The sequence below is a fragment of the Desmodus rotundus genome, chromosome 7 (genome assembly GCF_022682495.2).
Source record: "Desmodus rotundus isolate HL8 chromosome 7, HLdesRot8A.1, whole genome shotgun sequence".
In the NCBI taxonomy this organism is placed as follows: Eukaryota; Metazoa; Chordata; class Mammalia; order Chiroptera; family Phyllostomidae; genus Desmodus; species Desmodus rotundus.
Genome location: NC_071393.1, coordinates 94,261,298 through 94,277,147, shown reverse-complemented (window position 1 = coordinate 94,277,147; position 15,850 = coordinate 94,261,298). Strand labels below are relative to the sequence as shown.

The 15,850-nt window shown below is 52.1% G+C and overlaps 1 long non-coding RNA gene across 1 annotated transcript in view; it reads left to right on the top strand.

Annotated features, from left to right (window-relative positions):
- Window positions 1-216: 216 nt before the first annotated feature.
- LOC128781441 (uncharacterized) overlaps window positions 217-15,850 on the top strand; it is a 28,204-nt gene continuing 12,570 nt past the window's right edge. Inside the window, exons 1-2 of the long non-coding RNA XR_008427419.1 lie at window positions 217-348; window positions 2,920-3,041. This is a non-coding gene — a long non-coding RNA (uncharacterized lncRNA). The remainder of the gene's footprint in view (window positions 349-2,919; window positions 3,042-15,850) is intronic.

The following is a 15,850-nucleotide window of genomic DNA, read 5'->3' as shown; positions in this document are numbered from 1 at the left end:
TTGCAGTTCCTGTTATAGACACGCGGGGGAGCCAGAGCCGGGGAAGAGCTGCCCTAAAATTACCGTAATTTCCACTGGTGTGCGCACAAGTAATCTGTCCCCATCACAGTCAGGACCGTGACGTAGCCCCAGGGGCGCGAGGAGGGAGAGGCTGGGGGAGGGGAGGAACGGGCTGTAGTCTGACCTTAAGTTGGCTAGGTTCGCGGGTGAGGAAAGAAGCACAACGCGGAGAAGCCGGTTTCCTGCGTGCTGTAGCTCTGTCTCAGCTAAGCCCCTGCATCGGGCTTCCTGCTGCTCTGCTTTCTGAGAGTTTCCCCAAATTGCCGGTGGAGGTCCTCGAATGCCAGAGTAAGGACTTGGCGCGTTAGGGCGGAGTGAAGGAGGAAGAGTTGCAGGGGAAATATAAGTAAATATGGGTTTAACTGCCTCGGGACTTTCTAAACCAGAAGGAAAAGAGAATACCTATTCACAGAGAAAGTTTGGGAATTGACTTTGGCAGGGGTCCCCAACCCCCGGGCTGCAAGCAAAGCTTGCCTGAGCTCTGCCTCCTGTCTCCCCGCCCTCCGCCCCCCTGCCCCTCTACCCCCAGCCCATCCACAGCGCGGGAGTGAAGCTGACCTGAGCTCTGCCTCTTTCAGCCCCCTTCCACAAAACCGATCCTGGTGCCAGGGTTGTTGGGGACCGCTTGACTATGGGTTCCTGTTCATGTAATATACATTTTTTTTTAACTGCAGAACAGGGCAAATGCTTAACCCAAAAGAACTTCTGAAGGCCTAATTTCTGCGAGAGGTTTTGCCTGGAGAAGGGATGGGAAGACCTGGCGTTCCTGGGTTGGGAAGTGAAGCAGCTCTGTGTGGTCTGAGCCCCGGGGCAGGGGCAGGGGCAGGGGCCAGTCCATGTAGGGTTGGGGTTCCAACCTCCGTAAGAAGGTTGCCCCGCCATAGGCAGTGTCCATAGGAAGTGCCCACCACCCAGGGTTCAGGTGAGGAGTGGCAGGGGATGGGAGTGGTCGGGGGACAGAAGATGGGGGAAGCCCAGGAGCTAGGCAAGACTTTCATCCTCCAGGTCTCCGTTTCTTCATCTGGAAGGAGGTGGAGATAACGCTACTACCTAGTGCGAAGCGCTGTTGTGAGAATTCAACGAGCAGGTGCTCTAACAAAAGCTCTGCAGCCAGTGCAGAGGCTAGGCAGGAAACCTGCTCTGTGGGCGCCCCCCTGATTGCCCCAGCCCCAAAATGCGGCTCTTCCCTGGGGTCCCAGAGCCCGTGGTCCCGCCTGTGGTTCCAGCCCTGGCCTCAGTGAGATAACTATTTGTGTTGCATCTAACACCCCCATTACACTGTTACCCCCACTACACTCCCTGCCAGACTGTGAACGTTTCAGGACAGGTACAGCAGCTAATTCAGCCTTGTATTCATTCAAAACAAGGCCTGATAATACTTGGCCAAACGATACTGAGTTCACCTTTAAAAAAAATAAATATGTGCAAACCAACAGCAAAGTTATGGGGGGAAAAAAGAGCTGTGGAAGGAAAAATGGGACTGGATATGGAAACATCAGACTTTTTAAAAATGTATATATACTTTATGCTCAACAACGCCATTCCTAAGAATCTATACCACAGAAATAATAGTAGTGATAAGACAAAGATAAATATGCAAGGATGTTTGCTGCAGGATTTTTTTTAATATTTTTTGGAAAGAGGGAGAAATAGAGGGAGATAAACATCGATCAGTTGCCTCTTAGTACACACTCCAGCCAGGGCCAAACCTGCATTGCTTCTTGACCTTTTGGCTAAGATGAAGGTGTAGGACCAAACCTGCAACCTGGACATGTGCCCTGACTGGGAATCAAACTGGTGACCTTTCACCTTGTGGGACAACACCCAACCCCCTGAGCCATACCAGTCAGGGTATTTGCTGCCGTAGTGTTTGCAACTATAGCAAAGAACTGGAACCAACCCAAGTCCATCCAGAGAGGGTGGTGAAATAAACTGAGGTGCAGCCATACAACGCAATGCTGAGCAGTGGTTAAAAAGAACTGAGCGGGTCTGTAAGTGCTGAGGTAGGAAGAATCTCTGAAATACAGCAGGATGCAGAACAGGAAGTACGGTATGAGTCCATTTCTTGAAAAACATTCTGCACAACTGCCTCAGCTCTTTATTTGTCGAAGCTCCCTTCCCTGTCCCACCCAGGATGTCAGTCTGGCAGATCCTTTGCTATGCAATCCATTTAGGATACTAAGTCTGGTCTAACCCAAATTAAATTGCAAGCTCTTTGTGTGTAGCACAAATACATACCAGGCTTGTCGTTTTAACTCATATATTTCTCACCACAGCCACCTGAAGTAGGTACTATGATTGTCATCCCCATTTTGCAGATGAGGAAATTATGGTGCAGAGAGAAGTTAAACAATTTTTCTCAAGTCACACAGATCATAAATGGCAGAGCCAGAGTCTATGGATCCAGAATCTATGGCTTGTAACTACTCTGTTTCGTCACTCTAGGCTCACAGAATCACGGATAGGACTTGTTCTTGTCTCAGGCTTGCAGCAGGCATAGTATACCCGTATAACATTAACCAGATAGATTAGAATTAATTTAGCCATTCTCCTAATGATGGACAGATACACTGTTTCCAGCCTTGTGCTCTCACAAACAATGCTGCAATGAAAGTCTTTGTTTGGGTGTCTTTTTACACTTATGCAGACATTTAAGTAGGCTAGATTCATAGAATCTGGGCAATTGCTGGCTTAAAGGGTAAACTTAAATTTGGATAGCTGTTTCATGTACCTATGGCTGTATAAGAAGCTACTCCAAAACTCAGTGCCTAAAACCATAATTTTATTTTTCTCCTGATTTTGTGGGTCAGGAATTCAGGAAGGGCTCAGCTGAATGGTTTATTTTTGATTCTCTTCCAGGCTGGCTTCATCACACACATGATTGGACCTCAGTGCTGTGGGACCCCTCTCTCTCCAAGTGGCCGCATATCCTCCGGGGCTTCCCCATGTGGTTTGGACTTCTCACGGCGTGGCGATGTCAGGTAATAGTAATTCAAGTAAATGGGCAGTTGGCTTGCAAGAGTTAAGAAGTGGAATCCACTGGGCAAGTTAAGGGATACACACTTGGAACTAGGCATTATCACTTTTGCTGTGTTTTATTGGTCAGAGAACTCACAGACCAGCCCAGATTCAAGGAAAAGAAACATAGACACCCCTCACCCTTTGAGAGGTGTCAAAGAAAGTTTGGTCACCTTTACTCTGCAACAATAGCTATTTCCAAATGGCCTTCCAAAATATTGGTCAATTTACATCCCCACCAACAACGTAAGAGCCTTTCCCCAGGTCCTCACCGGCGTGGTACATTGTAAAACATTTTCATTGGTACCAGTGTGGCATCTGAAACTAGTATTTTATTGTTACTTTATTATGCATTTCTTTAATTATGAGTGAAGTTGAGCATCTTTTCATATGTGTACTGTTCATTTTATTTTTACTTTTTATACTCACCTGAGGACATGCTTACTGATTCTAGAGAGGGGGAAGGGAGGAAGAGAGAGAGGGAGAAAAACATCCATGTGAGAGAGAAATATCAATGGGTTGCCTCTTGTATGCATCCCCATCGGCAACCTAAGTATGTGCCTTGACCGGAAATTGAATCTGTGACATTTGTTTACGGGCTGACGCTCCAACCAACTGAGCCAACACCAGCCAGGGCTACTGTTCTTTTTTAAATTTTCTTTCCTTGTGATTGTCTTTGCTCCTTTTAAAATTGTGTTGCTTTCTAAATATTAATTTCTAAAATGTTCATATTAAGGAGATTAGCCCTTTAGTGACAGTGTATTACAAATAGTTTTTCCTGGTGTGTGACTTTGACTTTGTTTGTTGATAGTTGTCTTCATTCCGATTTTTAGTTTTTCTGTGTTCACATTCTCCGTCTTTTACTTTCAGACCCCTAGGTTTTGTGTGGTATGTTCCTTTCCTTTTTCAGAATTTCCCTGCTGGTTTCAAATGTTTCTTTTTCCAGAGGAAGCTTAAAATCATTTTCTGAGGCTCCTCCCCAATCCTGTTGGTCTTGGGACCGAAATAGCTTTCAGTTCTAGACCCCATAGAGAAAAGGCAGAGCTTTACAATGGGGGCGCCAGGCTGGTCACCACCTAGCTTTGAATCTTCTCTTCTGTAGGATATTGAAGCTTATGGAGGGGTAGCAGTACCATCTCAGGAAGGCCCCAGCCCCCGGGGCACCTGTGGGGGAGGGGGCCCAAGAGCCCAGCAAGAGCAGCCTCTGACCAGGCAGGCCCCGCACAGCCCTGGCCCTGGGAGCTCAAGGCCTGGCTAGGGGAGGCTGAGAACGCAGCCCCGGGCCTGCGTCTCCAGGCCTCCAGGACCTCCACTGCAGGGTGAGTTCGGGCCTCCTGGAAGGAAACATTCCTTGGAGGCCCAGGAGAGAGGCCAGATGTGCCCTCAAAGAGCTGATTCATGAAGTAGGAGATTTCACAGAGCAGCGCCTTGTTCACAAGACCGAACACAGGAAGGCCTTTGCCAAGGGTAATCCTACTGGTCTCAACATCACAGCCTTGGGGAAAGGCAGGCATCTGTTCCAGAAGCCACAGGTTTGGGGGGCTGTTCTGGGCACAGGCTTTCCTTCCCTTCCGAGCCAGGCCCTGCTGGCTTCTGTCCAGTCCTGGAGCACCGGATCGCAGCACCCTCCCACTCCTTCCCCAGGGGGGGCCCAGAGGTGCCCAGGGAGACTGCGTGAGAGCTCATTTATTCAGGTATTGCTTACTGAGTGTCTGCTATGCTCCAGTCAGTGTTCTTGGGGTACAGTATAGAATGAAAGGAACTAAAATGCCTGACTTCTGGGCCTTGCAGACAATAAAAATAACCACAGTGAATAGGTAAATAGGTTAGGGGATAAGTCCCATGGGGATGGGCAAGGAAAGAGGAGTCAGGAATTGGGAATTGGAGTGGCTAATGGTCAGAGGACTTCCATTGGCCCTCCAGCCTGGTCCACCAAGTCAGAACCCATTCAGGAGAGCCAGAAAGGAGAGGGAGGTGTTCATGTCCCTGGATCCATTCCTGGTGGTCCCTGCTCCTGTTGGGTGGCCTTTCCCACATTCTCCATCCTGATTCCAGCTTTTTTCTTACATTTCTTTTTAGACAAAGGGGACAGGAGAAAGGAAGAGAGAGAGAGAAACATCAATGTGTGGTTGCCTCTCACGCACCCCCCACTGGGGACCTGGCCTGCAACCCAGGCATGTGCCCTGACTAGGAATCAAACCGTCGACCCTTTGGTTCACAGGCCAGTGCTCAGTCCACTGAGCCACACCAGCCAAGGCCAGCAGTCACTTCTTTTCCTCCCCCTCAGGCCTGGCAGTAGCAAAGGCGCCCTTGCTCCTGGGCAGGCACTGCAATGTCCTTTGAGGTTTCCTTACATCCCATCCACACCTTTGCAAAGAGTCCTCAAATAATCCTGAGTGCTCTATTCTGCTGAAATGCCGAGACACACAGTGACAGCTGAGCAGGCTATAGGCCCTGCAGATATCCAAAGAATAGTGTTCCGGGCAGAGGGAACCACCAGTGCAAAGGCCTGGAGATGGGAGGTTAGGTCTGACCTATTTGAAGCAAGAAAGCCTAGAGGCTGGAGCAGAGGGAGGGAGCAGAGAGAGGAGCAGGAACCGTTATCAAAGATGGGTGTGCTGAGAGGTGTGGGCACAGCTTTTGCTCAGAGTGGAGTAGGAGCCCTGAAGGGCTTGCCTCTGAGGACTGACATAATCTTTAACACGATCACTCTGGCTGCTGTGTGGAGAGCAGACTATGGGGGCCAACAGCGGAAACATGGAGGCCGCAGAAACAGGGAGGCCCTGCCCTGACCAGTGTGGCTCAGTTGGTTGGGCGAAAGGTTCCCACAAAGTGAAAGGTTGCTGGTTCGATTCCTGGTCAGGCAATTGTCTGGGTTGCAGGTTCAGTCCCCCATTCCGGGTGTGTACAAGAGGTAACTGGTTGGTGTTTCTCTCTCACACATTAATGTTTCTCTCCCTCCCTTTCTCTCTCCCTGTTCTCTAAAAATAAATAAATAAAATCTTAAAAAAAAAAAAAAAGAAAGAAAGAAACAGGGAGGCCAGTGAGGGGCCACTATCATACCCTCGGTGAGAGACAGTGGTGGCCCGGCGGCAATGGGGAGCAAATGAATTGGTAGGATTTGCTAGGGTTGGACGTGGGCTGTGAGAGAATGGCGGTAAAGGTTTGGCAGGGCTACTAGGTTTGTAGGGGCTTGTCTGCATCTTCCCATCCCGGCCCTTGTATCCTGTCACTTTGAGTGGTGTGTGTGTGTGTGCCCCCAGTCCCTGGGCTGCACACTGCAGACACTCTCTTCTCTGGCAGGCCTAGAGGTCTGCCAGCCTCTGCCAGGAGGGTCCTCAAGCAAGTTGCAGCCCCTCTGCTTTAAACCATCTATCTGCTCTTCCCTGGGTCAGAGTCAGGAGCAGACTCAGCCCTGGGGCGCTGAGCAGGGAAGCTAAGCCAGATCCTCAGAGGCAGCCCCAGTGAGACAACTGTTACCTTACCAGTGACCCACTGTCTGGAGCACTCCCAGACCCACGCTTTCTTCAGCCTGGGTTCTGGGGGTAAGCCAGACCCGCGTGTGACCTGCTTCCTCTTCCACCCTTCACTCAGCTGGCTTCCTCTCAGGTTCCTGCCCTCTGTGGGCCTGCTCAGGGGTGGCCCAACCCCCTTCCTCGTGGCCCTCAGCAGTATTTGCCCCCCGACACACACACACACCTACACTGGGTATTGTCTTTTAGAATCCCAGTTTGGGGGGCCTCCTCCTACAGCATCCTGTGCGGCCACTTGGCCGGACTCTCACTGCCCCAGTCCCTGAATTCAGGCTGCGAGTGCCTTCTGGGCCAGCCCCGCCTGGCCTCCATTGGTAACCACACCATCATAGAGCACTTTCCCCAAGCCAGCTGCGTGCTGAGCTTTCCACAGGCCTGCTGAGGTCCGTCGAGTGCAGAGGGCTGGCTGTAAGAGTGGGTTCTGGGGTACAAACTCTGCCACTCACCTGTATGTGACCTTGGGCAGTCACCTAACTTCTCCAAGCTTCCACTTCCTCAGCTGATCTCATGGTGGCCCTGGCACACTGGAGACCCTTGTAAGTACCATCTGAATAACTTACTGCATGCAATACACTTAACACAGTGCCTGGCCACACAGTACATGCTCAATAAAAGTCAGCTATTTAAATCACTCCCATTTCCAGATGGAGAAGCAGAGGTTCAGGGAGGAATGGAACCTGTCCAAGATCGCAGAGCTGGAAAACGATGAGGCCAGTCCCCCCATGCCCTGACCGTTCTCCCCTCCCTCTGTGAGGCCAGCACAGGATAGGTGTCAGCCCCAAATGAAGAAGCCAGAGACTTACACTCTCAGAACCCCTGAGGGGAAGAAGGCCTTGTCATCATGCGAGATGAAAAGATGAATTGAACGCAGTCTCAGCTCTCTCAGGAGCCCTGCTTCCCTGCATAGAGGGTCCAGGGAACCTCCGTGGAGGGCTGCTGCCTTGGATCCTGCTACCTGATGGGCTCTTTGCATCACACAGGAAATGGTGATGTCACGATCTGAATTTTTATTATTTTAAAGATTTCATTTATTTATTTTTAGAGGGAAGGGAAAGGAAGAAGAAAGAGAGGGAGAGAAACATCAGTGTGAGAGAGAAACAGATTGGTTGCCTCTCAAGCAGGGGGACCTGACCCACAACCCAGGCATGTGTCCTGACGGAAATAGAACCACCAACCCTTTGGGTTTGCGGGACAACGCCCAACCCACCAAGACACACCTGTCAGGGTTCAATCTGAATTTTTAAAGACAAAGTTTCAAACGTTCTGTCCCGTTGTTGGAATAAAGAATCAATAGCCCTCAAAGAATCCAATATTGTGGCACCTAAATTACTTCTCACAGCCAGATGGACCACAAAAACCCACTTTATTTCCCTGTCCTGAGCTCAACTTGGGGAAGCAGGGGTCCCCAATGTGCCAGGCATAGGGATGCGGGCTGCCCCATTTTGCAGTTGGGTGCGTGCTCACACACACTAACACCCGCCCAGGCTCAGGTCACCCTTTCTTGGGCCATTCGGGGATGTGGCTTGAGTGAGCACCCTCGCCCCTTCCAGCCAGGACCCTAACCCCAGCACTAGGCGCGGCAATGTCTGGAGAGGCCTTTCGAATCCTCAGAGATCAGAAAAGAGTCTCTCGCCTTGGACACTTCTCTCTCTTTTTTTTTAAAGATGTTATTTATTTATTTTTAGAGAGAAGGGAAGGGAGGGAGAAAGAGGGAGAGAAGCATCAATGTGTGGTTGCCTCTCACATGCCCCCCTACTGGGGACATTGCAGCAACCCAGGCCTGTGCCCTGACTGGGAATCGAACTGGTGACCCTTTGGTTTGCAGGGCAGCACTCAATCCACTAAGCCACACCAGCCAGGGTGCCTTGCGCACTTCTTGTCAGCATGAAAGGCAAGTCCTGGCCTAGGCTTCACCAAGGCTGCAACTTGAGTGTGTCAGCTAGGCCCCTCAGCACAGCCATGCAGCCGTAGCCTTTGGCTGCAGCCTGCCTTCCACGGTGACCAGGACTTTCGGTTTCAGTTTCTGAGAGCAGCAATGAGTTCTACCCTTTCCCTCTGCTGCCCTCCCCACTCTCCTTCCTCTTCCCTTGTCTTTGTCCTTCCTTTCCTCTCCTGCCCTGGTGGGAAATAGCACCCTGGTTTCTGGCTCTGTGGAAAGGGGATAAGGGAAAGAAGAGAGGGTAAGGGAAAGAAGTGGGGAGAGTTGCTCAAGACCTCGTTTCATTTTCAGGGCTCAGTGGCTACTCACAGTTGTGCAAATTATATATTGCACAACTCTAGGGGAGGCGGCACAATGATGTCACCAAAATTTGCATAGTTTTTGGTTCATTTTCAGGCAGGTGGCAGGCAAGTGTCCTGAGGGGGCCTCTTTTCCTAATTGTCTGAAGTGCTCTGAGTAGGACGAAGGCGCTGAGTGCACTCTGTTTCTGAACCCCCAAAGCCCCAAGCCAGCCGGTGTCCCACAAGCCACTTCCCCCCAGGCCTGGCCCTCTAACCAACTTGTCCCTCATTGCTTAACTTCTCAGCTGGGCTAGAGACCCAGTGAGAGACTCTGGTTCAAAACAGGCTGGCCGATCACCTCTAGGGCCATTTGTGGGGCCCAAGCAAGTCTCCTTTCTGGGCCTCAGTTTCCCTGTGTGTGATATGTGGACAAAATGATCTCTAAGGGGCTCTCCAGATTTACATCTGAATCTGTGCTGAGGGTGCCTGGGAGGCAGACAACTTGCAGCTGGGTTCAGCCTCAGGCTCCTTTTTACTCTGAAGGAAGGAGGTTATTTGGTCCCCTAACTAAAAGCAGAGCTCAGAGAGGATTCTTCTGTTGCAAGATGATGGTGGGGACCCCATGAGGTCACCCAGAGTGACTGCTGTGACCTGGGCAGGTCCCTTACCTTCAGTTTCCTCCCCCACGGAGTGGGGCGACAATACTCCGATTGCAAGTGGCTGCGAGGATCACAGGGAACACTGCATGCAAACTGCCGCAGAGGAGGTGCTCAGAGAAAGGCAGAGCAAAGGGGCCCCGCGGGACTCAGGGGAGCCAGACCCTAAACCTCTAATGGAGGCTGGGCCTGTGAGGTGATCACTGCCTGAGCTCATGTTCCAGGGCAGGAAACCTACTTTGTTTCCTCTGGGTCTGACGAGCCACCCTGTCCTTCCTCCCACTGTGGGCTCCCCTCCCCTCTCTTTGTGTGACCACACTTCCGGGAGGATGCCTAGGGCCTGCACAGCTCTCTGGGCACCTCAAAGAGCCCAAATCCCTTAGCCTGGCATATAATAAGGCCCTCCCCTAGTGCACCCACCACTGCTGCTGCTCCCCGGTTACTTTGAGTTACCTGACACCCCCAAACAAACCAGGCCTGGCCACACCTCCGTGCCTTTGCCCATGCTATATCCTTTCTGATCACATGCCCTTCCTTCTCCCCTCTCCCTGCCCCCAGATAGCTAAATCCTGCTCATTGTTTAGGACCCAGCTCAAATGTCACCTTCTCTGGGAAGGCTTCTCTTGTCCTTCCAGTAAAAAAAATAATCACCCTTCCTGTTGGCTCGTTCAGCCCAGGACTGCCAGCTGGGAGTCCTATGGAGCTGAGTCAGTCAAATCCCCACGGAGCCTCAGTGACCTTATCTATAAAATGGAGGCAAATCACCTCTACCTAAGGGGAGGGTGTCGGAAGCATTCAGTACAAGGGGGCATGTAAAGCCCCTAAACACGGTGTGGACACACAGTTCGTGCCCCATAATCCCCGGTTGAAACTTCAATTCCAGACCGCCAACCCTGCAGGGAGCAAGAAGGGTGTGTCAGAAACCCTTTCCATTCATTTCAGCTCTTTTCAGTGGGGTTCCCGCCCAAGGACGCTGCCAACACACAGCTTATTGGAACATCAATGATGATTGACAGTCTCCAAGCCCAATGACTGACTTAGTCCTTCCTGGAGCTGGTCGTCAGCCCCACGGCCCCTCTTTGGGTCCTCTACCTGAGAAATGCCGAGACCTGGAGTCGTTTTTAGGGATAGGTCTGATCTCCACGGGCAGCCTTGTGTTAGGCTGGGCGGCCCGACGTCCCACTGATGACTCAGGTCTACTCCCCACCCTTCCCCTTCAGGAAGCGGCCGTGTCATAATCGCAGTTGAGATACATAAAAATAGCTTCAGTTCACAGATACATGAACACCAGGGCTTCTCGCTGAGGGAAGAGGAAGGTCATTTCCCCACGCGTTTCCCCCGGCCCCCGCTTTAAAACGGATCCTCTGGGGTGGGGTCCTAACACTTCTCAGTGAATGGCTTCAGCCGCTGCTTCCTCCCCGCTTTGGTACAGAGACTCTTGGCCGCCTTGCAACCAGCTTCTCACATTTTCTCGTGTGTCCCTCACACCAGGGATGTGGAGCTGAGCAGCTGAGGTTACTGTACCCATTTTGCAGGTGCAGAAACCCAGACCAAGGGAGGAGAGGTGACTTGCCCAAGATCACACAGAAAGCTGGTGATGGAACCTGACGCTTCCCACAGAGCTCTTTCTGGTACAGCATAAGCTTCCTCCTTGGAAAACACTGTGGCCACAGCCAGGGCAAAGACAGAAAGGGCAGGAGAGAAAGGCTAGACAGAGCTCGGATTCGAGGAGCAAGACATTCATGCAAAAAAACATTTGCCAGGGTCCTACTACGTGCCCGGCACCATGCTAGGCACTAGGGATACAACAGGGAGCGAAAAAGAGGATCACTTCCTGCCCCCATAGAGCTTACAGTTTAGTGGAACGAGAGCTAACATTTACTGAGCATGTTCTTTGTACCAGATGCTTTGCTAAGCACTTTTACATGGAACTTACTTATTTCTCACCAACATCCCCATAAGTAGCATATTGGACATTTATCATTTCTGTTGGCCACCCAGCATCTGACACTGTGTGTGGAGTATTCTCCACCCGTGAGGGAGAGCCCAGCTTCCTTTACTGAGGCTAAGTACGCCAGAAACTCCCTTTCCCAGCTTCCCTGGAAGCTAAGGACGGGCACGTGGCCAGACTTGGCCAATCAGCCTGACCAGCCCAGACCTGGTGTTGAAGCAGGGACTGTGCAGGTCTGTCATGGCAGTCAGTTGAGGCAGTAACAACAGGAGCATCATCTGGCTTCCAGGGGCACCAGCAGCCATTCGTAGGGTCAGGGTCCCTCATTCCCTCAGACACTGGGTGGACCCAGTGTCTGTGCCCAGTGTGGGCAGCTAGTGTTGTCCTTCTAGCTCTGCAGAGATTATTTCTCCATAGCTAGTTTAAAAAGTGGGGGGTCCCTGCTGCTTCCCCTGAGAGAAAGTGGGTGGGGTGGGCAGCACTTGGACATGACAGGGAGTCTGGGGCAGGGGTTAGGCTTTCTCTGAGGCCTTTCAGCCTGAACCCGGAGGCCTGGGCTGGGGTGGGGGTGGAGCCTGGGCGGTCTCAGAAGTCTGCACTTTGTGGCCACATAATCATCTTCGCCCCTATCTATTCTCAGGCTGTCTCCCTTCTCCTGCCCTCCCTCCTCTCCCTCCCACTGCTCCAGGCCTGGTGCTAGCACGATGACCCCTGCCTGGACACCTGTAACAGCTCTTCCTTGGTCCCCTGCCTCTACCTCTCTCCTTGCACCCAGTCATTAGCATCCTTTATCCTGGAATCACAGCGAGCCTCCGGAACACACAACAGTGGGTTCACACCCCTCCCTAAATCATCTTCCAGGACATCCAGGCACCCAAATACCTTTTCCTGGCACTCAAGGCCCTTCCAGCCTCTCTGACCTGCATGTCAGTCCTTCAGCCCATCCACACTCCTCTCTGGTTAGTCACCCCCTGCTCCGTGGCCACCATGCCCTTCCCTGGCCCTTGCATCTTCTTGCACTACCTTAGTTCATGCTGTTCCTCTGCTAGGAAAGCCCTTCTTGGTCTTCTCCTCTCTTCTCTCTAATAAACTCTCATTCATTCTTAACACAGCTTCAATTGCCACCTTGTCCATGAAGCTTTCCTCAAGTCTAGGCTTCCGGTAATATTACTGTTTCCTTTATTTTGTCCATGAGAAGTTCGGTGGCATTTTATGAGTGTGTGAGGTGCTGCTGCCCAGATCAGTTCCTTTGGCGTGGAGAAAGGCATGCCTGTGGGATTATGAACCTGGGCTCTCGGTCCAACAGACCCAAGTGCAAACCTAGACTCTGCCATTTACATGCTGGGCCGTTGTGGTCCAGGGAGTTAACTTCTCCAAGGCCCCCTTTCTTCAGCCTCACTGGGCCCTGTGACAAATTGGTGGTTTCCCTGTCAGTAGGCCCTGTGAACTATGAGCAGTCCCTCTAAGACAGGACAGATGGGCATCCGCCAAGGGGCCCAGGCTGGGATGTGGGGCTTTACCACCACTGAAGCCCTGCCTGGTACCCTTGTCTCAGCTCCTCCCCTTCAAACCCACCCCTGGAAAGGAAGCTTTCCCTCCCCAGCCTCTGAATAGCAGGCAGGTCAGAGGGCACAAGGTGGGAGCCTCTGATTGAGCATCTCCTGGCATAAGGAGAAGTACCCAGGTGTGTCCTATCTGTGTACCTAAGTGCTGACTAGTACAAGCAGGTGACTCTGCGCGTGTGCACACAGCTGTGTACAAGTGGTTGGGCGAGGGTGTGAGCATACGTATGTTGGGGTACATGTGCTTGTCTGTGTGTATGTGCATAGCTGCTGTGGTTGTCAGCTCAGAGCAAAGATGCCCACACTTCCTGTTAAGAGTCAACGAGAGCGTATTTTATAGAAGCCCCAAGCCTCTCTGGGAGCATCCTCAGAGCTGGGGGAGGAAGGTGGAAAGGCAGGGCAGGAAGGAAAGGGGCAGAGGGCAGGACTCTTAGACTCTTGTTCCACTCTGCTTCCAAATCATTGCATAACCCTAAACAAGCTAGGGTCTCAGTTTACCTTTCTGTGAAAACAGGGTGAGAAAAGAGATTGGGTGATCTCTGAGCCCTCCCACCCGCCTCGCATTTGGAGACTCAAATTAGTATCCGGAGTTCAGTCTTCAGAGGGAGGCACCAGGCACAGTCCAGATATCCCACCAGGCAGGACCCCAACCCCCACGTTAATCCAACCCTTCCCAGACCATCCTTAGAAAGCCATAGACTCTTCCTGGTGGTGGGGTGGGGGCGGGAGCCAGGAGGAAGTTTCCAGTGGAGAAGGGTTCAGTGGCAGCCAGTCTCCCACCCTCATCAACAACTTCCTCTCCAACCCCAACCCCAACCCCACCCTGCCCTGCTGCCTCCCGGTTCCCACATCCTCAACCAGAAGAGAAACAAATTAGTTTCTCAATAGGACAAGGCAGGAGTCCCGGGCACGTTCACCCACCCCAGCTGCAGTGGGGGAGAGGAAGTGAGGGAGATGCTGGGTTCACAGTCAACGCAGGCCCCTCATTTTACAAGTGAGAAAACCCATGTGCAAAGGGAGCCACTGACTTGTCCAAGGCACAGTGAGACAGTGGCAATGCCAGCGTTGAACCCAGCTTCCCACAAGCCTTGCCACGTCCTCAGGTGCTCTCCACTCCATGAAGGAGGCTCTGTAACTAGTTCTCATTTCCACTGAGTGTGGAACACAAGTATAGGAGCTGACGCTGCAGCATGGGGACCTGGGGCAGATGCCAGGAAGCACTTCCCTGGGATTGGTAGACTCCAGACTCCAGGACAGGTGTCAAAGGAACACATCTCTTCCCAGACAAGCCTTTAGTGGAGGATACCCTGGAATGCAGTAGCTCCTTGTGGTTAGGAAGACAGTGGAGGGACCAGGCTTCCTGCCTAAGTTATCCTGCAGGGATGCAGGTTGGATTCCAGGAGGAGGAAGGAAGCTACCTTGGCCAGGCCCCTGTGCTCTATACTCACACCCATGCCCATGACAGCTGTGGGAAGCAGGATTTTACAGATGGAGAAACTGAGACCCAGAGAGGTTAAGTGACTTCCCCAAAGTCACACAGCTAGGAAGTAGTAGGACAGGACCCACAAATCTTGGTCTTCCCACTGACTAGTTTCCCAAAACATGGACTACAAGATGAATTTAAAAACATGGTCCATAAGGTGAGTTTAGATGATACAGGGGTGAACTGTTTCTGTTTTTTTAAACAATATATCAATCCAAATGTAAATCAGGAAAAAATTAATTCGCTCCTCAAAACTTGTGATTTCACAGGTATTATTGCTTGGAACTAGGCTAAGCTTTGAAAGGGATTGATTTAAGGAAAAAATATTAAATGGATAATAGCTTAGGTAGCAGAAGTCTGGAAAGTGATCCACGAACGGCTGAAGCTTCAGAAACAATGCTTAGAACCTCTTGTTCAGAAGCAGTGAGTATGTGCCCCTGTCGGCAAACCCAGAGCTGAGTCCTGCGTCACCCACCCCACACACACACCAGACCTGTCCTTCACGGTGCGGAGCCAGCTTTGGTGCTCTGGTGCACGTGGAGGGGAAGGTCATCCTGGGTAACGCCAGCCCTGGGGAGATAGGAGATGGAGGAGAGCTGCTGGCTTTGTGGGGGCAGGGCAGGGTGGAGGGCAACAGGAAGGGCAGCCCTACAGGGGCTCACAAACGTGAGACCAAGCACCTAGGCACCTGGAGTCAGCTCTGAGGAGAGCTGGAGCTCTTCACTTGGCCTTCCCTGCTGGGGCGCCCCTTCCCCTCTCGGTTTTAGCTCCTCATTTTGGGTCCTGGTTCCTACTCTCCTCCGTCCCTATCAGTTTCAGATTTGCTCATTTTGTGAGTAGCCATCTTGGCAGTGGGGAAACTCTGGACCCCACGGAGGAGGCAACTCCACTCCTGGACTCTCCCTCCCCAGCCTCCAGGCCTGGCCTAGGGAGCCCGTGCAGCTGAGCATCAGGCCTGGCAGCGGGCCGGCCTCCTGAACCCAAGGGACTGAGGGAGGACGCAGAGCCCAGCCAGGGCCTGGCCAGCTGACCCTGCAGTCTGGAGGTCAGCCCCCCAGGGGCAGGCCATCAGGAGGCTGGGTGCAGTCACTCCAGCACCAGACCCAGAGGAAGCTCCTCTGGGTCAGTAGGAAGCCCTGTGGTGGTGTGTGTGTGTGGGGGGGGGGGGGGGTTGTGGGTCTGGGGAGGTGGGTGGAGGGTGGTAGACAGGGCTCTGCCTTCCTTCGGTCCCTTTATCCTACTAGCCCTTGGGTCCGCCCAGCCAGCCTTCACTACGCATGGCCTTTTCGCTCACTTGGGACTTGAATCCCAAGTGATCATAATCATATTCATCAATAAATACTTTTAGGATAGTTCTCCTCAAAGCT